General features: G+C 44.3%; 2 protein-coding genes across 9 annotated transcripts in view; one reads left to right on the forward strand and one right to left on the reverse strand.

Moving 5' to 3' along the window:
* LRRC8D (leucine rich repeat containing 8 VRAC subunit D) overlaps window positions 1-23147 on the reverse strand; it is an 82132-nt gene that overhangs the window by 53870 nt on the left and 5115 nt on the right. For 2 of the 6 annotated variants that reach the window (XR_012160419.1, XR_012160420.1), the window contains exons 1-2: window positions 15590-20860; window positions 15055-15159 (exon numbers count right to left, since the gene is read on the reverse strand). The exons of 1 other annotated variant lie outside the window; for it this stretch is intronic. The gene's annotated coding sequence lies outside the window, so the exon portion shown is untranslated. Of the gene's footprint in view, window positions 1-15054; window positions 15160-15589; window positions 20861-23147 lie in introns of those variants that run through there. 3 more of the 6 variants (XM_073357113.1, XM_073357114.1, XM_073357112.1) reach the window with 3 other exon arrangements.
* LOC140916096 (uncharacterized) overlaps window positions 15596-23147 on the forward strand; it is a 69510-nt gene continuing 61958 nt past the window's right edge. For all 3 annotated transcript variants that reach the window (XM_073357117.1, XM_073357116.1, XM_073357118.1), the window contains exons 1-2: window positions 15596-16188; window positions 21219-21288. The gene's annotated coding sequence lies outside the window, so the exon portion shown is untranslated. The remainder of the gene's footprint in view (window positions 16189-21218; window positions 21289-23147) is intronic.

Below are 23147 nucleotides of genomic sequence, written 5' to 3' on the forward strand. Positions count from 1 at the left end.
TAAACATTCATATTGCAGGAGTACCGAGAGGCTTCAACTAGGTCAGGACTCCATTGTGCCAGGCACTGAATAAACACATCATAAATGACAGTCCATGCCTTATCATATTTCCCTATTTGAATGGGTTCTTTCTCCTCTTACCCATGCTGCTGAGTGTAAAAGCTACGTAAGAAGAGAAACTAAACAACCATGCAGACACAATTCAACCATACTCAAAGTGTTGCCAAATGCATCAGGGAAACAGGAGTATTCTTTCTCCCATCTCATTCAGTTGTATAAGATTTAGGTGTTACTTGTAACAATATTAGGTAAAAAAATTCAGGCAGAAGGACGATATTTTTTAAGATGACAGTGTCCCTTTGATAGAAAACAGCAGAAATAGCAGCTGAAGTCAGCTTTGAAATGTTTAATAATAAGAGCTCTCCTTTCCCTGCCTTTCACCTATATATATTATGCCTGTTTTAACAAAGTTCCCTTCAGTTTGAGCTACAGGAGACATACCGAAACAAAGTACTCATCAGAGCTGTAGGCAGGGAGCACACAGAAAGAAAGAGTGTGAAAGGCGATGACTGCACAGAGGACAGAATGCTACATAAATAATGAAGGATGCCCATCAAAAAAAGCAGTGCTCAGCTAAGCATTTCAATTATTGCTGCGAGATGCAGAATCATTCCAAAGCTACAGTGGATTCTCCCCCTTTAAACATGTAGATGATTTCTAGGAGTCTAAAAAACCCTTACATTAGCAAAATAAGTGTTTCAGAAAGCAAACTTTTGTTATAAAATTCTCAACAACATGGGAGCAAGGGGAGGAGTCAGTAAAGAGGTACTGAGCCTCCAGGTCTGCAATGAGCTCTGTGTGGGCAGATCCCAGGGCTCATACAGAGCGCCACAGACCTCTACGTGACTGCAGGAAACAGGTTGCATAGAAATCGTTGAAGAGTATTAGCCTTAGGTTGCAGTGCAACAAGCAATACTTTAAAATAGTATTTACATGCTTTTATAAAAAAAGATATTTCCCGTTCATGTTTAGTATTACATTTAATTTGAAAAAATCTTCTCTTCCCTATTTATTCCTACACACACACACACAGCGCCAGGGATCTGATCCTCCTTATCATTATAGCTATCATTTACATTGCAGTATACATACGAAACAAAATATTACGATCCCGTCCTGGAAAGAAGGACAACAAAAGTTCTGAGTTTTCCTCACTAACTAGTATTTCTGTTTTAAAATAAAATGTATCATACTATTATCTTTAGGCAAGGGCACTGGAAATCCATTTCAGCATTCACCACCAATTGCTGAAGGGGACACTGACTCTAGTTATTCTTTCCATCACCGCCCTATTCTCTGCATAATTCAGATTCTGCACAAAATCTGGAGGCGAAATCCTGGCCCCACTGAAGTCAACTGCAAAACTCCCAATGAGGTCATTAGAGTTTTGCCATTGACTTCAATGGGGCCAGGATTTCAGCCTACATCTTTTAGAGGTTGCCTAATTCACGTAAAACAAGCTGAATTAATCCCTCACTGCAGCTCAGAGCTGGTCTACGCTACAAAGTTACGTCACCTTAACTATGAAAAATTTCACACACTGTGAGATGTAGTTAAGCTGACCGAATGCCCAGTGTAGACACTGTTAGGTCAACAGTAGAATTCTTCCATTGAGCTAGCCACCATCTCTCGGGGAGGTGGATTACCTATGCCAAACAGGAGAAGCGCCTCCTAGCCAGCATACTTAAGTGTCTACACTGAAGCACGACAGCAGCACAGCTGTGTCACTATAGCGTTTTAAGGGCATGGCTACACTTGCAGATGTAGAGCACTGTGAGTGTTCACACTGTCACCTGCAAGCACAGTGGCGTGGCCACATTTGTTGCACTTGCAGCAGCATTGGGAGCGGTGACTTATGGGCAGCTATCCCACAGAGCACCTCTTCCCATTCTGGTGCTGTGGCTGGTGGGAAGGGAGAAGGGGGGCACGGGACATCCTGGGTCCTGTCCCAATATCCCATGATGCATCGCGTCGCATCCCAGCACTTCCTGTGCTTCTGTCCACATTTGGCACCATCTTCCAATGGTTTTTGTACTGCACGCTCTGTCTTCCCTTTCAGTCTGCAGGAATGGATCCCGAACTTGTGAAGAATATGCTGATGAGTCTCGCCAGCACGTCACGAATTGCAGTCGAGTTACTCCTTAAGCTACAAAGTGACAGTGAGGAGTCCGACGATGATGTCGACACGCATAACGCATATGACATAAGTTTGCTTGTGGCATTCACGGACATGCTCACCACAATGGAACGCTGCTTTTGGGCTTGGGAAACAAGCACTGAGAAGTGGGATCACATCGTCATGCAAGTCTGAGATGACTAGCAGTGGCTGCAGAACTTTCAGATGAGGAAAGCCACTTTCATGGGATTGTGTGCTGAGCTTGCCCGCACCCTGCGGAGCAAGGACACAAGACTGAGAGCCGCCCTCATGGTGCAGAAGCGTGTGGCTATTGCCATGTGGAAGCTGGCAACTCCAGACAGCTACCAATTGGTCGCTAACCAGTTCAGAGTGGGAAAGTAGACCGCTGGAATCGTGTTGATGCAAGTGTACAGGGCCATTAATCGCATCCTGCTCAGAAGAATTGTGACTCTGGGCAATGTGCATGACATTGCGGCTGGCTTTGCACAAATGGGTTTCCCTAACTGCAGAGGGGCGATAGATGGCACACATATTCCAATTCTGGCACCAGACCACCTACCCACCGAGTACATAAATCAGAAGAGGTATTTCTTAATGGTTCTCCAGGCACTTGTGGATCACCATGGGCATTTCATGAACATTAACGCAGGCTGGTCAGGAAAGGTGCATGATGCACGCATCCTTCAGAACACAAGCCTGTTTAGGAAGCTGCAAGCTGAGACTTTCTTCCCAGTCCAGAAGATCACCGTAGGGGAAGTGGAAATGCCCATTGTGATCCTTGGAGACCCCGCTTACCCTTTAATGCCATGGCTCATGAAACCATATACAGGGAGCCTTGACAGCAGCAAGGAGTGGTTCAACAACAGTGCAGAATGACTGTGGAGTGTGCTTTTGGCCATTTAAAGGGCTGCTGGCATTGTCTGTATGGGAAGCTGGACCTGGCCAATGACAACATCCCCACGGTTACAGCCGCGTGCTGTACCCTCCATAACATTTGTGAAGGGAAGGGTAAAAGCTTCACTCAGGCATGGACCATGGAGGTTCAACACCTGGAGGCTGAATTTGAAGAGCCAGAGAGCAGGGCTATTAGAGGGGTGCAGCATGGCGCTGTGGATTATGGATGCCTTGAGGGAGAAATTTGATGCTGAAAGCCACCAGTAATGTTTGGTGCCCTGCACAGGAGTGAAGAGCAGTGGTTCCCATACTAGTAGGCATCTGTGTTTGCTACGTATGATGCACTGACTTGCAGTGCCTGTTGCTTTCCTGGGCTACGCTATTTTTTACTTAATGCAATAAAGAATGTTTGCAAAGCTAAAAAATTCATTTACTGAAAAGAAACAGAACTGCTGGGGAAACACACATGGCTTGACACATCTGTGCTGTGTGGGAGGAGGGGGTGAGGCCGGGACAATCACAGATTTACGTATGTCCTGTTATCATATTCAGCCTTCCTGTCTGGAGTGCCGTGCAATAAGTACTGCCTAAAATTCAGGCTGCCTAAAATTCATGGTGATGGGGAGTTGAGTTCCTTGGGTAAGTGTCGTAGTTTGCAGAGCTGGGTGCTGAAGCTACAGGTGTTGGAGGCAGCTGGTGGCAATAAGAAATTGGATGTTGGGAAAAGTGAGTTGACGGTGACATGGGGGCACAAGGGAAAGAGTTTGGGACAAGGGCTGCGGGGGGAAGAGGGCGCGCGGATCTGCTCCATCTGCAGTGCTATGAGTGCCTGCATCGCATCCGCTTGGCACTCCATAATGTTTAGGAGTCACGCCGTGTTTTGTTGCTGGTGATCTGCACTCTCCTAGCGGAGCCTCCTTTCCGTCTCCTGCCACTCCTGTACTTATTGATTTTCAATAAGGGACTGCTGCATGACTTCATGCAGAAAGTCCTCCTTGCTTCTTCGCAGACACTTCCTGATTCTTTGCAGCCTTTCGGACATGGATAACAAGGATGGCTGGGATCTCAAGGTTGCATCTGTAAAGCCAATATGCAACGCTTAACAGAGGCAGCACTGCTCACACGAGACAGAGCAATGATTCAGCCAAACTTAAAGACAAGCACAATGCACACAATAGCAGAAAGTGCCCATCCCAAAGCGAATGCACATAACCCACAAGAGCCCCCAAATGGTGAGTAACCACAGGGGCAAGGGGCATTGATTGTTTCAGGGTGGTACTGTCCTCTGGGGTGCTGTGCCTTGGGGAGAGCCAACAGATGCAGGGGGCCCTTATACTGAACACTCTTCCCACATTTTCCACAGGATGAGTTCGTCCTGGAAGATATCTCGCTGCTGAGGGTGACCTGGGAAGCAAGGGAGGGTCTTCTACTGCAATGCAGTTTCCACCCTGGCCGTTATGCGGCTTTCCTGTGTGCAGCAATGGTCCCCCCTGCCCCACACGGCACACTGGTGCGGACATGTTAGCCTTACTGGGACATTTTTTCATGGTTTATGTGTATAAAAAGATCTTCTGTACTTTCCACAGTATGCATCCGATGAAGTGAACTGTAGCTCACGAAAGCTTATGCGCAAATAAATTGGTTAGTCTCTAAGGTGCCACAAGTACTCCTTTTCTTTTTGTTGGGACAAGGATCACAGTAGCTCTGCCAAGGAACCTGCGCAAGTGGATTGCCCACCTTCTGCGTGAGACCTTTGATGAAATCACTGAGGCTGATTACCGCGATGTGAGAGAGCACATCAACACCCTATTCCACATCTAGGCATGCACGCGGCCCTAACCCTTCTCTCTGCAGCCCTCCTTGCCCCAACAGCCCGCACCGAACAACTTCCTTCCCAAAATAAAAGCCACTTACCGGGCACCTCCTCTGCTGTTTGTTCTTCCACAAGCACTGTCCGCTGCGACTAGCTACCTTCCTCCTGGCTTGAAAACAGCTCCTGGCTGCATGCATCAAGGGATGCCAAGCCGTCCTCTGGCTCTGGGCCCCCCTCCTCCTCAGCACCCTCGCTCCCACTTTCCTCCTCCTGCCTTGTTGCACCCTGGGCTGCCACAGTCTCTGAAGTGTCCATGGTGCTCTTCGGAGTGGAGGTGGGGTTGCCCTCAAGTCTCGTCCAGCTCTTTGTAGAAATGGCAGGTCGCAGGGACAGTACCGGAGTGGCGGTTTGCCTCCCACACTTTGTGGTAGGCATTCCGCAGTTCTTTCACTTTAACCCTGCGCTGCACTGCATCCCGGTTATGGCCCCTTTCTATCATGGCCCTTGATATCTGCCCGAAGGTATCATAATTCCTATGGCTGGAGCACAGCTGGGACTGGACAGCTTCCTCCCCCAAAACACTGATGAGGTCCAGCACCTTGCCACTGCTCCATACTGGGGATCGCCTGGCGATTGGAGGCATGGTCACCTGGAAAGATGCTCTGAGAGCACTCTACGCCAGCCTGAGCAAACAGGAAGGGGAATTTCAAAATTCCCAGAGAATTTAAAGGGTAGGTCTGACGGTTGGTCACTTGAGGGCAGGGCAGTAGAGTTCAAAGTGATGACCAGAGTGGCTAGAACAGGCATTGTGGGACACTTCATGAAGGCTGATCAGAGCGCATTAACAGACCAGGGCGTCCACACTGGCATCACAGCGCAGCAAGCCTTATACTTCTCACAGAGGTGGATTACCAAGGGCGCTTCAGTGACGGAGTCTGGGTGCTCTACGTGCCTTGCCAGTGTGGACACTTCAGGAGTTAGGGCACCCGGGGCTGATTTAATGTGCTCCAACTCACAAGTGTAGCCAAGCCCTTTGTGAAGACAGGCCCCTAGCTAACATCTCTCAGAGTGGTGGATTTACTACAGCAAAGGAAGAAACCCTTCCGCCACTAGAGTAAGTACCTACACTGCAGCAGTGCAGCTGCAGCACTTCTAGTGTAGACATACCCTCAGGAATCACACATGACCTTTAGTTACTGATCATGTGATGGAGAAAAAACACACCAGCCTCTTGTCTTGTTTGCTGATGAAAAGGTATCCGACTAGATGACCTGTGCATGTATGCATCTGAGCTAGTTTTAAGCTCACTGTGTTCAAACCTGCATTGCTGTTTGTTGACTATTTGATAATATTTAAATGCAACCATAAAGATAACCATTGGCATTGGGCATTCTCCTTTGCTACCTAAATGGCCAATTTATTTTTACATTTCACACACTGGCCTAGTGATTTAATATATATTCTGCCTAAAGGGCCAATTTATTTATCTTCATATATAGGCACTTAAAAACCTAAACTCCTTCTGCAAAATGAGATTTAGGTTCCTAAATCAATTAGGTGTTGCAATGCTGGGTGCAGTAATGCCTAAATACCTTTGAAATCTGGTGACTTAACAGATCATTAATATTGCTACAATACCCCAGCAGTATTAAAATGATCCTTCAAAAAGAACTCTGCCAGCCTGCCACTGCCACAAAATCTCTTTTCTACCCCTTCACTGTTTGGGGTTCAGTATTACTGTAGTGTCAATATGTAACCTTTTTGTTAGGAGCATGTGCAAACTTAGCATTCCTAAAGAGCACATATACGGGATGCGCATAAATACATAAGAGTACTGAAGCCTTGGTGAGGCCCCTGTCCTTATTTTGCCCTCAGTTTCAGCAAGGGTTTCACTTTCCCAAGACACACAAGCAGCTGTGGCAGCCCATCAAAACATGCCTCACCCTCCAGTTTTCACTTCTGGCAGGACATTTTTTGATGGGTGGCCCATACTTGATAAAGTGTGCCCTCCTTAGGACCAGGGTGAAAACTGGTGTAAGACCCTATTTTGACAGTCTCCCCACACCCATAAAAATCTGTCCCCTCCGGGCAAAGGATGAAAATGGAGCAGGTGTAGCCCAATTTTGATGGGCTTCCCATACATTACACAGTTAGGAATTAAGATGGTGAACTGCAACATTTTGATGCAAGGCACATTTTGAGAGGACACCATCAATTTGCTAATGACACTTAGTTTTGCACCAGTCTCATCTCACCCAGATGTTGTACCAAACACTTCCCAGTGACTAACCCAAAACTTGACTTGAAGAGCTAACTGGCTGGCTGAAGCTCAACCCAGATAAAACTGGTTCTGCTGATAGCCTGGGTAAATCACCAGAGGAAGTGGTGGCAGTTACATCTAGCTCCTTTAGGAGAGAGCATGGCTATCTTTGTTATTAACAACCAATGAACTCTTGGCTATGCAGGGAATGATCAAAACAACGACAATGAACAGTAGGCAAATAAGGCCATTATCCATCTTCATTACACAAAACCAGCACAGATCAGTGAAATCTCTTACTATTACCTAAAAAGTGGCTATGACATGCATAAATGGAGTGTTTTTATCCTGATAGCTACCTTGATGTAAAATCCTAGCGAAGACAAGGCACAGGTAGTTTTTACCTTGACATGGCTTTGTGAAGTAAACTCCAGGTAAGGAGTATTGGGTTGACCTTTACTACCTACAATGAGGTTAAATCTATCTGCCTTGTCTCCATTAAGATTTTACATGGAGGCAGATATCTCAATATAAATACGCACCTTTTTTACAATGAAAACAAAGCCATGTGTTGTTTAAAGCAACATGTACTTTCTACTAGGGCTGTCAATTAATAGCAGTTAATGCATGCAATTACCTCAAAAAATTAACACTTCTTTTTAAAACAAGCGTTAATCGCCCACCTCTGAAGACCGGACTGGCAGCAGCCGGGAAAAGAGGGAGGCACTGGCTGAAGCGATTTGGGAGAGCCAGTTAAACACTTTTCATGGGGGAGGGAGGAGCCCAGGCCCTTACCGCCTGCACCATCACCTCCCCACTGGATAGGGACAGCCTTGGGGTGAGCGAGGGAGGCCACCACCCAGGGTATCATGTTCAGGGGGGCGCTGCTACATGCCAACAGGGCAGGGGCGCCCCTTCTCCCACCGCCATGCTCCACTGCTACTTCCACCTTCCCTCCCGCATGGAGCCTACCCTGGCCAAGCTGCTCTGGACTGGGAGCCTGCCAGAACGGGTGATGTAAGGGTGTTCCCATTCCCTCTCCTGTGTACATGGTTGCCGCTGAGCTGGGGTTAGGGAACAGGGGGAGCCTGTCTGCTGCTGCTGGTGGCTCAGGAGTGAGTGCTGCTGCTAACAGCTGCTGCTGGCTGAAAAAGTGTTCAGGCTCATGAGTGTTTTGCTTAAAGAGACAGCGCTCCACCAACATGCGCACCTGCATGCGCGCACACACACACTTCCTCCCCAATACACACACACACACCCCAAACGAAAATCTGATATGGCGCCCCTGGTGAGCCAGGAATGGCCAGAGGGCTGAGGGATGGCTGTGGGTTCTGGCAAGATGCAGCCCCCAAGCAACATGGTAAATAAGAAGCAGGCAGTATTATCTCCTGTAAATGTAAACAAACTTGTCTGTCTTAGTGATTTGCTGAACAAGAAGTATGTCTGAGTGGACTTGTAGGCTCCAAGTTTTACATTGTTTTGTTCATTAGTGCAGTTATGTAAAAAAATAATTCTACATTTGTAAATTGCACTTTCACAATAAAGATATTGCACTACTGTACTTGTATGAGGCGAACTGAAAAATACTGTCTTTTGTTTATCTTTCTACGTGCAAATATTTGTAATAAAAATTATATAAAGTGAGCACTGTACACTTTGTATTGTGTTGTAATTGAAATCAATATATTTGAAAATGTAAAAAAATCCAAAAATAATTATATTGTATTCTATTATTGTTTAACAGTGTGATTAAAATTGCAATTAATTGAGACTATTTTCTTAATCTTGCAATTAATCACAATAAGTTTTTAAATTGTTTGACAGCCCTATTAAATACATACATCTTTACCACTTCCACCACTTTTCCTTCCCCTGGCAGCTGGTGTTAACAGCACTAATGACTGTAGCTGTTGTTTTAGCAGACTACAGTTTCCTTCCATTCTCACTCTCTGCTGCAGCCGAAGACTCACATGGCTTAGACACATGAAATAAAATAGCCCATCAGCACAGACTAAAACTGGTGTTACATAAACAAATTACAATAGGCTGACTCAGGATACCACAGTTACTCTGAGTTTGTTATTGATAAGTTTTCATAACTGTGGATGTCACTGATGCACTGAACAACCAATCCATTAGATTTATTTTTCTCTCTCGCTGGAATACTGATATTCTGTAATGTGAAGTTCCAGCTACACAAGGTACCGAAAACTTGCATCAGGCCTGGTGACAGAAGAGAGACACAAAATCCTCAGACAAGTTACTTCTTATCCACAGGCCTTTTTGTGTTTGTTTGTTGCCTTCCTCAATCCACCTCCACCAAGTTTTCTGCACCTTGTACAGATAGGGTACGTCTACACAGCAAAGTAAAACCTGCAGCTGATCCATGAAGTTATAACAGGAACAGTGAAGAAGGTAGGAAATAGATATAAATAATGCCTTAGCTGGATCTGATTTTTCCCCCCACACCACACACACAAACCCACATAAATTATATTACAAAAAAAAGAGTTGGTCAGTGAAATGTGGTAACTACATTTTTTATTTAATTTTGAAGATAATTGCTAATGCCTACATATTCCACCGTTCTGCAGTCACAGAAGCTATTTTTATAATTTTTAAAATATACATTTCTAGCTATAATATAGTTGCAAAGAAAATTGTCCAAAGCCTCATCTTCATAAACAAGTCCTACTGCTTTAAATATACCAGTATAGTCATAACCAGTACAACCTCCTATTGTGGATGCATTTGTACCAGTACAGAAGTGCTTATATTGGTATGGCGTATTTTGATACAGGAAGGGAAATATGGTATACTGGTATAACTGCATCTACACTAGGACTGCACAAGAGTCACATCCCTAACTGAAAATTTGTATACAGACCAGACCCAGCAGTGAGCAGAGTATAAACTGACACCGCTTTTTGGTTTCTATTTGGATTCTTTTATCACATTAAGCACTGTGGCTATGGCCACACTTAGGCTGTGTACATTTAAAATACTACATTGGCACTGCTGCAGCACTGAGTTGCACCATTGTTGTGCTTCAGTGAAGACACCACTTACGCCAACAGGAAAGGAGGCGTTCTCCTGTCAATGTAGGCAATCCACTTCCCTGAGAGGCGGTAGCTAGGTTGATGAAAGAATTCTTCCGTCAATCTAGCACCGTCTACACTGGGGGTTAGGTTGGCATAGCTACGTCTCTCAGGAGGGTGGATTTTTCACAACCCTGAGAGATGTCGCTATGCTGATGAAAAGGAGTACTTGTGGCACCTTAGAGACTAACCAATTTATTAGAGCATAAGCTTTCGTGAGCTACAGCTAAGGTGCCACAAGTACTCCTTTTCTTTTTGCGAATACAGACTAACACGGCTGTTACTCTGAAACCTGTCGCTATGCTGATGTACGTTCCCAGTGTAGACCTGCCATGTGTAGTCAACCCACGCCTGCAGATAGCTTGAAAAAGCCTCACGAGTATGACTGCTCCACGTATCTCAATGGGGTGTTAATCTTGAAGCCTAACAATGATGATTTAAATATCAGTGTTCATTTCACTGCTGATCATTTTTAGCAAACAAAATGTGCTTATGTAGTTATCCCCCAAATTACCTCTCAAGCCTTATCAGGTGCAAGATGAACATGTTCTACCCAGCACCAAAAAAATCCCACTTCCCCAGTGACAACTTCTATAACACAGAATTGACTTGCCAATTTTCAATATAGATTGTGTAAGGGCAGAATAACGTTAACTTTCATATTAAAATACAAACAAACTCACTCAAGGTATAACACACTAGCTGCATTATTTTCTTATTTAAATCAAAATCTCCAATTTTTATCCAAATCTGCTGCCACATCAAACTGATGCAGAAACTAGGGAGCCCCGTTGCAGGATTTAGGTCAGCTGCATGTGGAATACATGAGGCCTTGCATATAGACATATAGTTTCTAGTAACGATTCAATAATCCCCTCATCCTTTTATGCAGCTATTTTACTTGTAGATTCAGCTTCTAGCTTTCCTCAAACTCTTTAACAAAGACACTCTAGTTTATCACTTCATTTGGAGAGATGTTTCCAAGTGAATAAGCCACCACCTCTTCCCTGTTGGGCAGGAAGCCAGTCACTGAATCAAAAGAATGCTGGTTTATATTCCCCCAATTACACTAACAGAGCATTCTCCATTTCCTTCAATTATCAAGCCTTCTCAGTGCATACCAGAAAGGAGCTTGCCTTTCCTTAACCATACTGGAGTTATGTACCTAGACTGAGACCACGTCTACACCCGCGAGCTTTCACCAGCACAGCTGTACCTACGCAGCTGTGGCGCTGTAAGATCTCTCGTGTAGCTGCTCTAAGCCAATGGGAGAGAGCTCTCCCACCAACATAGCACTGTGCACACTACCACGTGTCCTGGCTAAACTGATGTCAGTTAGGGGGGGTGGCTTATTCCTTACACCTTGAGCAACATACGTTTTGCTGACATAAGAGGTACCGCAGACATAGCCTTAATTGTAAATTTCACTGAAAATGCAAAAGGCACAGGCTTGTACACACTAACACTTATGTTGGTTAAACTTGTGTCGCTCAGAGGTGTGAATAAGCCACCCCCTGAGCAACATAAGTTGCATCGACCTAAGCGCCAGTGTAGACAGCGCTATGTCATCAGGAGAGCTTCTCCCGCTGCCACAGCTACCACCTTTGGCGGAGGTGGCAGAACTCTCTTCCATCAGCATAGAGAGCCTTCACCAGACATGCCATAGCAGTGCAGCTGCACTGTTATAGAGCTTCTAGTGTAGACTAGCCCTCAGTTTCACAATGGACCATTTAAATGAACCATTTCTGTAGACAAATAAAGTAGGATCCAAATTAGTTTGAAATAAATTCAAATCAGGTAAACAGAAAAGTGCTGTGGGACATCTGGCCAGAAAATGTGATTGAGAACTGGACCCACAGTATATACACAGTAAACAATTTGTCTTAAAAATCTGCAGTCCTAGATGTAAACTAAGGCCCTGATACTGCAAAGACATATTTAACTTTAAATATGTTAGTAGCTTCATTGATGCCCATGGGACTCTTTGTGGGCATAAAATTAAATACATGGCTCAGCCTTTGCAGGACTGGGACCTAAGCATACTAGTCCCTACTAAACCAAAGCACCAGTAGCCCTGACACCATTCTAACTGCTTTTTAAAATTAAAGAGACAACAATTGTCAAAAATAATTAAGAATATCCAGCTATTTTATGGGTTTTTTTCAGAAGTTGGATCATTCTGCCAGTTTGTCATTTTTGCACAGCTACGTAGATAAACCTAACAATGCTTTCTGGCAATGTGGAACTTTTGTTTGCAAGTACAAATCCTCAGTTTACAAAAACAGTCACAGCAAATTCTTTCCTGTTCTAAATCATTTTCATTAAAACTAGAAAATCTGTAACTGCCAGGCACCACTCTAGCTAATACATTCAATTTTCCTTAGCTCCCCAGTAACACGGTCCTGGAAGGTTGGGCTATATATTTTCCCTGTTAGCATAAAGAATAAAATAATTCTGACAAAACATAAAATCACTCTTCAAAATGTAAACAGTTTTCAAATGAAAGTGTACTAAGAGTTATAATTTGTACTTACAATTTGACAACAGAGCCTTGATTCAGATTTTGGCATCCAAACTGCCAGTGAACTGCACTATCATCATCCATGTGTCAATTAGACATGCATGAAGATGCCAAGTATAAGTCCCATTCTCTGATGCTTAAGTGCAGAACTTGTGTATGCTGTGAGTTGGGGGCAGGGTCCTATTGACATAACACACACCAATGACAGCAGCAAAAAGGACTTTCTGCAACTAAAGGATACATGACCAGGTCACTAGTCACTACCATGAACAGCCTACACACCCAGGGAGTCATAGCTGGGTCTGCTATAGGTATATGAAGCATGTAGCCCACTTGCTTAAAAAAAAAAAATAATCAGATACCATGGACCGCATTTTCAGGAGTGCCGAGCACTTAAAACTCCACCTAAAATCAACAGAAACTAAAGGTTTTCAGTAGTTCTGAAAGTCAGGCTGGTATCACATTCTTTTGTTTTAAAAGTTACTGAGACAAGTGTTCAAACAAACTCAGGCACACCTGGGTGTCTAAGCTGTGCTGCAACCCTGGGTGTCTAAGATGCTGTAAACAGTGCATATTACCTAGAAAGCAACTTTATGGCAGAATTAAGTTGGGGGCATGAAAGGGAGGGCATACCTCTATTTATTTTAATAATGCTCTTTAATACTCTAGGCTCCTTCTATATTCAAACATTTGAGATCCTACAATATTACGGAATTGCCCTTATGTCACTACCACAAGCCTGCGATGTAATCTTGAATACACATGCCCTACATACTCAATGCATATTACCTGTCTCCTTTTATATGCCAAATCACTCATCCACACCTACCCCAAGTGCCCCTCTTTTCCTGCACTAGGGCATTCCACTTGTATCTCAGCTGTAGATTATGGTTACACCAGCAACAAATTGCATCTTCATGCAAATCACAGTCTCATCTCACTTACATGCCCCACGAGTATTTAGATCATATCTAAATCATTGCACAACACTTTACACAGCTGACACATTCATGAGGTTCCCTCATAGAACATTTAGTGCTTGGACACCCAGGAGTCAAGGAGTCAGTTTAGTGAAAAGGCGACAACTCCTATCAAACAAAAGTATGAAAGAAGATAAAAAGGTACTATGGGCTTGTCTACACTTACAGTGATGCTGTAATGCTTAGTGAAGATGCTACCTATGCCGTTGGCATAGGTACTCTGCCTCCCCAAGAGGCAGTAAACTTTGTTGATGGGAGCCACAGCGCTGCCTATACCAGGAGTTAGGTTGGTATAACTATATCGCTCAAAGGTGTGGATTTTCCACATTCCCGAGCGATGTAGTTATACCAGCATAAATTGGTAGTGTACACCAAACCTATGTCCATCAAAGCTACTTCCTAGCGCAGCCACTAGCCATGCCCCTGGCTAGTTACATTTCCTTCAGTATCATTCAGAAGATAGAGCAGGCAGTATTACGGAAGAGTGATGGGTCAGCAAAAAGAATACATAACACAGATATGTGACTTCCCTTGTACTTGTATTTGTTTGCTCTATTAAATGTATAAATGTATTAAACATATTTCATCATAAATCAAGCATCTTTACTGCAACAGCCTCCAACAAACACATGGCAAGCTGCCATGTATATTTACATGGCTGTATAACAATCAAACGCCAAATAGTGCTTTCCAAAAAGAAAGAATGATCCCATACATTTGACATGCCCTTTTATTGGCTATTCTGTGCAATAACAGTCTTGTTTATACTCTAAGCAGTGTTTGTTATATAGAGAGATTAAGTACAGTTGTACTGATGTATTCCCACCACTCAGAATAACTCTCTTCCAAAAAAAGAAATTATTCACACTCATTATCATCATTATTCTGATGCTGAATTTTAAACCTCAAAATGGAAAGCAAAGATCTGCACAACAAACTTGTCAAATACCATTATTTCCAATTTATTTCTAGAGAAAAAGGTGCTCGCTTTTGCCTTTGGCAAGATGTAGATGGGGAAGCAGGGCCCCATCTCTTGCAGCTGAAGAAATCTGAAGTCTGTTTGGGAGTCTGTAGGTGGAAGGGAGATGACAGCAAAGCCTGAAGGCCTGTGCTGCTTGCCCATGCATCTTGCCCATCACAAGAACAGGGCATGTTCAAGGAGCATCAATCACCTAGTGGCTTAATCCAGAGAAGTCTGGATCAGCAGCTTTGACTCCCAGGTAATTCCGATTGTCAGCCGATAAAGGCAATTACACTCAGGTCTCGCTGAGTAAGACTAAAGGTAACTTACTGCTTCCACACAGGCAGCTGAGGTCAGCTAGCTCTTCCCTATCTCAGATCGCTGCCTGAGAAAAATGACAGCCCCGTGCTCACTCCGTGCTTATTCATCTGAAAACTGAACAAAGTAACATTTAAGTATCTCTCCCCCCGGAGCAGAGCGGCTCTCTCACGCTCCGGTAACGCGCCGACACCACCATTGTCTTGAAGGCTCCCTAGCCGCTTCCCCGGCCGTGATAAGATCATTTAGGGAGGCTGCAGGAACAAAGGGCTTGAAGCTGCAGCAGCAGCCGGCGATCACAGGCTGGAACAAGCCGGCCACAGGGAAGAAGCATGCTCAGTGCGAAGTCCTGAGCCAGGAAAACAAGGTGCCCATTTCCAGCGCAGCCCCCCGTGCGCCGCGCGCCGGAGGAGCTGTACAAGGCAGACACTATGGTCCAGGTTATGGACCCCCACCCCCACCCCGTTGCCTAGCAAAGGGGGCTGCCGGGGGGCCGCGGGGGCAGCGGCTGCTTCTCCCTCCCTCTCCCCCAACCCCGTCTCTGTACCTGAGCCGGCTGCGCTCCTCCTTCTTCCTCCTCCTGCCTGCTTCAGCTGGACCCAGCTCGGGCTGCAGCGGGCTCCGGGCGCGGGGGGCCGGGAATCCAGCAGCCGAGAGTCACGCCCTCATGTCTGCCAGCCTCGCGCACCACCGGGCACTTCCTGCGCGACAAGAGAGCGAGAGAAAGCCCGCGGCTGGCGGCGTGCGGCGAGGAGGTTCCGCCGGCGGCCCGGGCGCCCCTGCCATTGTCAGCCGCTGCCCGCAGACCCGCCTCCGCAGCCCGCCCCAGCCGCCGGCAGCCCGCGCGCGCGCGCCTCTCCGCGCAGCGCCGCGCGCGCGCCGCTCCGCGAGCGGCCGGGGTCCGGCACCCCCCGCCCCGCAGGCTGTGCCTCGCGCGCCGTCCGTAAAGTTTGCAGCCGCCTCGTCCGCAAAGCCGCCCAGACGGAGCGGGAGGGTAGGAAATTGTTTACGTCTGCCCCTCGCCGGCTGGCTGGAGAGACAGGCTGATCCCCGCGCTGGGAGGGGCGCTCAAAGCGAACCGCTGCCGGTGGCCTCTGGCTGCTGGTGTCACGGCCTGGAGGCGCTGACAGTGGGAGGGGGTTGCAGGTAATTGCGTTACTGAAACAAAGGTAGGTTATAAAATGCGAACTTTCGCTGCTGCCCGAAAGATGCACTAGACAGCAATGCATATTTACTGCATGCTGGCTGGGAACGGCTCCTGCTCACTGGCATGCCCCTTCCCATCAGTCATGCTCACTCACACATAACAAGCACATATACCCATCGCCACAGCTCTTAAAAAAATATTACAGGGCTAGCCGAAGCATGCGCGGTAGCGGCGTTTGCGGGACAGCAGGTGGAGTGGGGCATATCGCAGCGTATGGCCAGGATTAAGGCGTGTGTACATGTTAGATACTTAATGCCGGGGTCTAGCATGTCCAGAGGGATAGGCAAGCTAGACTGACCCATAGGTTAACTCCTTTCTGAAATCAGCGAAATCTGAAGAATAAAAAAATCAATAACTAAGAGTCCCTGAGGATGCAAGATGATGTATGTTAATGACCTGCCCAGATCTTTTGCGAATGCTGTGACAAGGCCCGTTAATCTTTCCTGATAATTAACCTTTATATCCTATTATGCTGCATCAACTGCTCAATGCTGGAAGCAGTCTCAGTTCAGAGGTAGATATGGTATCCTATGGTCTCCCACCTTGGTGAGATTGCAGCTGTGGTGAAAAAGGCAACCTCACTGCCTGTGTACCCTAGTGCCTCGCTTCCCCTTCTGCATAAATCCTCCTTTGTGCTTTCATCAGCAGCACTCCCCTTGAGGATTTGTCTACACTTGGAAATGTCCCAAAAATAGCTATTCCAGAGTAAGTGTCCATACTGAGCCATTAAATATACATTCTGGAATAGCTACTTTGATACCTTTCCAAGTGTAGGAACATCCTCACCCATGCTGCTTCAAGTGTACAGCAAGGACATCACCATCTGCAAATAATCCCATGAATCTCGGGTGCCAGTTCAAAAGTGCCCTCCTTATTTTATTTTTATTTAAAAAAAATAATGATGAACTTGCTCCAGTCTTAATCTTAGCCTTCTCTAGAACCTCTCCCAGTATTGCTAATCCCAAGCATTCAAAAACCATGGGAGACAGGCCCTCAAAATATCCTGAGTTTTTGTTCCCCTCTAGCCTTACAAGGTGTGCAATTAAACACCCACAGCTGACCCATGTCAGCTGACTCAGGCTCTTGGGGTTATAGAACTGGGGTGTAGAGATTTTCCAGACCGAGTCCAAATGTCTACACCACAATTTTACAACCCTAGCCTGAGTCACCTGACCTGGGCCAGCCATGATGTTTAGTATACTGACAGAATTTTCACTGATTTCAGTCTTACTTTAAAATAGATTTTGTTACACTGGTGTAAATGTCTGTTGTGGACAATCTTAAATTGGTTTGAGTGCCTTGGATTGATCTATCTCAATTCAGCAACAATTAATCCCTTACCAAATTAACAACAAAATTTACGTGTCCACAACTTTTTAAATAATATAGATTTAAAACTCTGTTAGAGAAGGCCAGTTTCAGATCTCCATGACCCATTCTACCAAAGATGTGCCAGTCCAACAGACTTCTAATGCTTTTTACATCCATTCCCCCATTTCAGGTGTTACTTTTTTCTGTTCTTGTATTGTACAACCCATCCTTACTCCCTTTTCACTGTGCATTTTAGGTAAATGACTAGAATCACAACTTTTGAAGCAGAGAAAGAAGTATGAGACATGAAGATGTGTTTGTACCACAAGAGATTTGGGTATTTTTGAAGGAACAGGATTATTCTCCATCTTCCATCTTCCACTAGGCAAGATAAAATATTGAATAGGCCTTGTATAGATTATAGAACAAGTACCTAAAATAAAACTTTTAAAGAGAAAAAAAAAATGCCTCAAAGGTTTCATGTTTCTTTCTTTGGCTGTCTTCCTGTTTGAGAAGGCTTAGGATTTATTATATATATTTTAAAAATGGAAAAGGAGCATGCATATGCAAGTTTCTGGATAGCAGTCATTGTGAGGAACTCTGCATGTAGGCTTCTGCTTTGTATTTTTAGATTATTTTAGATTAAGCGTGAAGTCTGGTTCCTCTCTGAATCTTTGATTAAGGCAATTGCTAATTTATGTGGAAAGTGTAGCCATAGTGGTGCTTGTGGGGGTGAGAGGGGGAGTAGATAGGTGAGAGAATGTAATACCTTTCACTGGTCTGGACCAACAAGTTAACTTTTAATATACAAACTGTCAGACTAAAAGGGTTATTGACTTCCTTTTGGGAATTTGTGCAGAAAGCATTATCTGTCTATACTGTGTAAGTTGGTAGACAGGTTTGAATCATTAGTGGATGTTTGCATTAGTACACTACAGAAAGGTTTATTAATGAATAATAGTGTCAAAAGTTGCATCAATGCAAGGCACTAATCAGAATCAGATAAGTATTGTATACACAATATCTTTGCACATAACACTGATACCCACAGCTGAAACCTTTGACCTGAAAGCTTAATTTACAATCCGTTTATGCATTACTTGCTGATCAGAGTACTGGATGTAGACAGAAACAAACAGGCTATGGACAGAGTTTATTAGCAATAACAAACATTTAAGAAATACAACTTGAAATATACACACAAAAGTTACATAAAGATCTCCATTCATTTATCAGCCCTCTTCTAACTTTAAACATCGCATTCTCTTTCACACCTCACTTCAGTAATTCTGCACAAGAGATCATCCAATTATTCATGTGCTTTACCCCGGTATCTACCTTTCATCAATTGCTACTAGTGTAAAAGTTCCCCTTCATCCCCATCTTGAGGTCTGTGTTTACAGCTGGCCTTAGAACACGCACAAAAAAAGAAAAAAAGGCATGTGGTGTATTGGATTAATTTTCTACTTAGAACCATGGCTTTACATGTGTGACCCAGAGGCCCACGGGTGGTTCACTACTCTGTGTCAGCAACTTGTCAGACCTGACATACTCAATACATCTAACAGTTGTTGTGTAACGTACCATTAGAAAACCACACAACTCTCTGACCATTAATATTATTGTGTGGTGTATGAATAGGTAACATAGGCAAAACATGCTGACATGTTTTTAAAAGGCACCCCACCCCACCCAGAATATGATTCTGCCTGCTTGCATGTGTCGTCAAGGTAAATCGAGAGTCACTGGAAATGCATTTACATAAAAGGTAAACAAAGCCATCAACTTAACACGGGAAGGAACCAACATTAAGTCTTCGCCAGACCACATGGTGTCTCTTCCCAGCAGGAGAAAAGGAACTTTATCTGAATATACATTTCAAAGGTTTACTGGTCTATAAAGAGGGGATCTGTACCTTAAATGATAAGCAACTGAATTAACCGATTGTATACAACAGTACTGTATTATAAAAGCATATAGAGTAAGGTCTTTTCTGACAGCCTATGACACACTGGTGATCAATGTCATTGTGAAATGTATGTATTTATACAATGTGAGGAATTATGGATACTCCATGATCTTATGCTTTAAAGTCTGTGACTAAACACTGGGAGAAAATAATTTTCTCCCAGACAGGAGGGAAGGTAACTATCTACATTTCTCTAGTGTAAGTTAAGCAATGTGGAATAAAACCAGTGGGAGCCCTATTTACATACAAATCAGCAGAGGGAATGGAAGTCCACAAGAAGGGAAGAACAGCAGGAAGCGTTCCAGGCTTTTGAAACAGACAATGAATTTTGGTTGATATAAGTGGGGCAAAAAGACCTTTGAGTTATCACTTGAGGGATTCAAGGGGCTAGAGCTCTTGAAATCACAGGACACTGGGTTCTTCAACCAAGGGGGCTGAAGTTTCTGGGAACTAAGTTTAGATAATAAACCTACTTTGGCAAAGACTGTAACTTGCTGAAATTAAGTTTTAGTCTTAGAAGCATATTTTCACTTTTGTTTGCTTGTATCTCTTTCCTTATACTTGGTATCGCTTAAACCTATGTGACTTTTTGTTTAATAAACTGGTTTCACTTTTACTATAAACAACTTCAGTTGCGTGATTGAAATACGACTGCTTGTCAAACACCAGTTAAATTAATGAGCTGCAGCATATTGACTAACAATTTTTGTGAGCAGTCCAGGAGAGGGCTGGACACTACAGAGGTAGACAGTTTTGGGGAATTTTCAGGACTGGGGGGGATGTTGGGGTCACTCTGCAAAACGTAACTGACTGGTGAAGCCAGGGTGGGACCTGCATGCTTGTAATGCTGGCAGTTGGTGTCAGGGCTGTTAGCCACAGCAGTATAGCACAGAAAGCACCCAGATTTACAGGACAGGCAGTGACAACCCCTTGCTGGTCTGCTGTGAACCCCAAAATGTCACAATACTGTATAACTTTCCTATGACTGCATAGATCATCTTGCAGCAAGATAAGTTCTTAAAACAACACTGATTCAGTACTGCCTCCAGTAAATGTGAAATCTGGCCTAACACCATTCAGGTTTTACAATGCTAGAGGAAGTTCTAAGCCACGGTTCCTGTAGAAAACAAAAGCCTTATGGAGAAACCCATTCAGAGTATGTCTTTACTTCAGAGTTAACCCAGGCTCTTGCCTGCATTTTAGCACAAACTCTCCCCCATCCTACCACACAGAAAAACCTCTGAAACTGGATTTGGAGGTGCTTTAAGCCTGGGCTAATTTTCGTGGCTGACGGGGTGGGTCAGAGCTCCAGCTCCACTTCAACAAGGGCATGTTCCAATCCTAGTTAAAGTGAGGATACAAGCAAAAGCCACTCAAATGCTGAAAAGTGTCTTCCCACAATTAGTTGTGGAAGCCCCAGCACAAAGAACAACAGGATATGCCCCATGGATATGCAGAAAACAGGGATCCAGTAACATGGGTAGGGCTTTGCTGTGAGAATGCTCCCACCTGGGCTAAGTTAACCTGAGTGCTAAGCATCCAGTTAACTGTGCAGTGAAGATATATCCTTAATGGCCACCTGAAAAAGACGAAAAAATCAGACTGTGTTCTCTTTTTGTTTTACTTTTCTTTCTTTCTAGTGCCTAAAGAAGGCCTAAGGTTTTAACTTTGCTTCTTTCTTTACATCAGACATCTAGATGAGAACCAGTAGGAAGACAACATGAAGACAGCCAAACCTGAGCAACTGAGATGGAAACAGGTTTTTATTCAGATTGTTTCAAACTCTTGTTTATTGGGGTTTTGTTTACCGCTTTTTAATTCAAGCATCAGAAAAAAAAAACACATTGGAAGAGAAGCTCTTGTTAAAGTGTGAAACATCTCCTCCCCCTTAATTGAGGGCTGAGAAAGCTCCCACTTCACTTCTCTGGTCCTCCAAAAAGTTCCCCAGCAAAACTAGGAATGACCAGGCCTGATATTTCTAAGATTTGGGTGGGGTGGGGAGGAACAGCCTTACACTTTTCAAGCAGTAAAAGAGGTCACAGGCTCAATTGTCTCACTCTTCTGTAGGTCACCTTTAATATAAAATCCTGGACTACACAGAACGATGTGTCTGCTCTGCTCATCTTTTCTTTTGCTAGTTGCCCTATGCATTCAGCCTGCTAATTTCCTCATTCCCCTCTCTAACATTGTTTCCAAAAAGAGCATTTTGTTCAAGAAGAGGGTGGCAAATTTTTGCCAGCCTCCTCTAGGGTGGTAGTGCTTTGTACCACAGTTGTTCCTTAAAGGTGGAGTAGTACAAATTGTCCCCTTCACCCTTACATGGAACATCACTTTGGTGGCTTAGAGGGGGGCACAAGCAGAAAGAGAAAGTTGTAGACAGTAACAGCGTTAAAGAATGCATCAGCACAATATTTTCATAGCCTCATTCACACGGATAAGATGAAAAGGATAGAAAGGGAAACAAATCTCTCTTTGTACAGTTTTCAGAGTAGCAGCTGTGTTAGTCTGTATCTGCAAAAAGAGAAGGAGGACTTGTGGCACCTTGAGACTAACCAATTTATTTGAGCATAAGTTTTCGTGAGCTACAGCTCACTTCAAGTGAGCTGTAGCTCACGAAAGCTCACGCTCAAATAAATTGGTTAGTCTCTAAGGTGCCACAAGTACTCCTTTTCTTTTTGCGAAGACAGACGAACACGGCTGCTGCTCTGAAACCTGTCAAATAAATTGGTTAGTCTCAAGGTGCCACAAGTCCTCCTTTTCTCTTTGTACAGCGGCAACGAGCAGGTGCTTGATGCACTGATACCACTTTAATACCACCCCTTTTCTTCCTTAAAGATGAATTAAACAGATACTTTGCGTGCTAGATTCCAAGAGACAAATCTACTCCCACAGAGGAATACATTTTTAGGCCCCAGGGCATTTCTGGAGGTGCTAAATCAGGGTCCTATAAGACAGTCTTCTCTGTTTGTTCCACGAAGGAGATGGGAAGCCAGTTTGCAAGACTGGAAGAATACAAAGAATACAGAGATATTGAAAAAGAGCTTTGATTCCTTTCATGAAAGAAAGTTTTGGCAACAGATAGTTAAAATTAACAATGTGGAAATGAGCGTTACTGACTGGTGTTAGAAAGTGCCAACCTCACTTGTGACGCACTTTGCTTTTTAACAGGTCAAAAAAAACAACAAGATGATTCTCAGCTAGTTGAAAGTTGAGAATGCTGGCTTTGTTCTTTAGTAAATTTGTATGGGGACTCTGAAAAAGTTTTGTTTGGCAATCAGTGCCTATTCTTGCTAAGTGGATGAGAGAAAACTGCACCCATTTTACTCAGCCCAAGAGATTTTGAGCCAAATCTATCCCTGGTGTAATTCTGATTGAGTCAAAGGAGTTGCACCATTGGAAAATGGGACCCAAGATGTTCTCAAGGTAGAGGTTGGTCCAAAAATAGGTGTTACCTCACTCACCCATCGCTCTCAAGGTAAGAAGCACTTGTCACCATGAATAAACTGTGATATTTATTTAAAACAACGAATTACAATGGGCTTTTCTGAGCCTAGTGCTGGAGGCAGATATCACACTGGAAAATGTCAGTCCGGTGTTCAAACATGATTTAAGGGCCCA

Source organism: Lepidochelys kempii, chromosome 8, assembly GCF_965140265.1.
Source record: "Lepidochelys kempii isolate rLepKem1 chromosome 8, rLepKem1.hap2, whole genome shotgun sequence".
In the NCBI taxonomy this organism is placed as follows: domain Eukaryota; kingdom Metazoa; phylum Chordata; order Testudines; family Cheloniidae; genus Lepidochelys; species Lepidochelys kempii.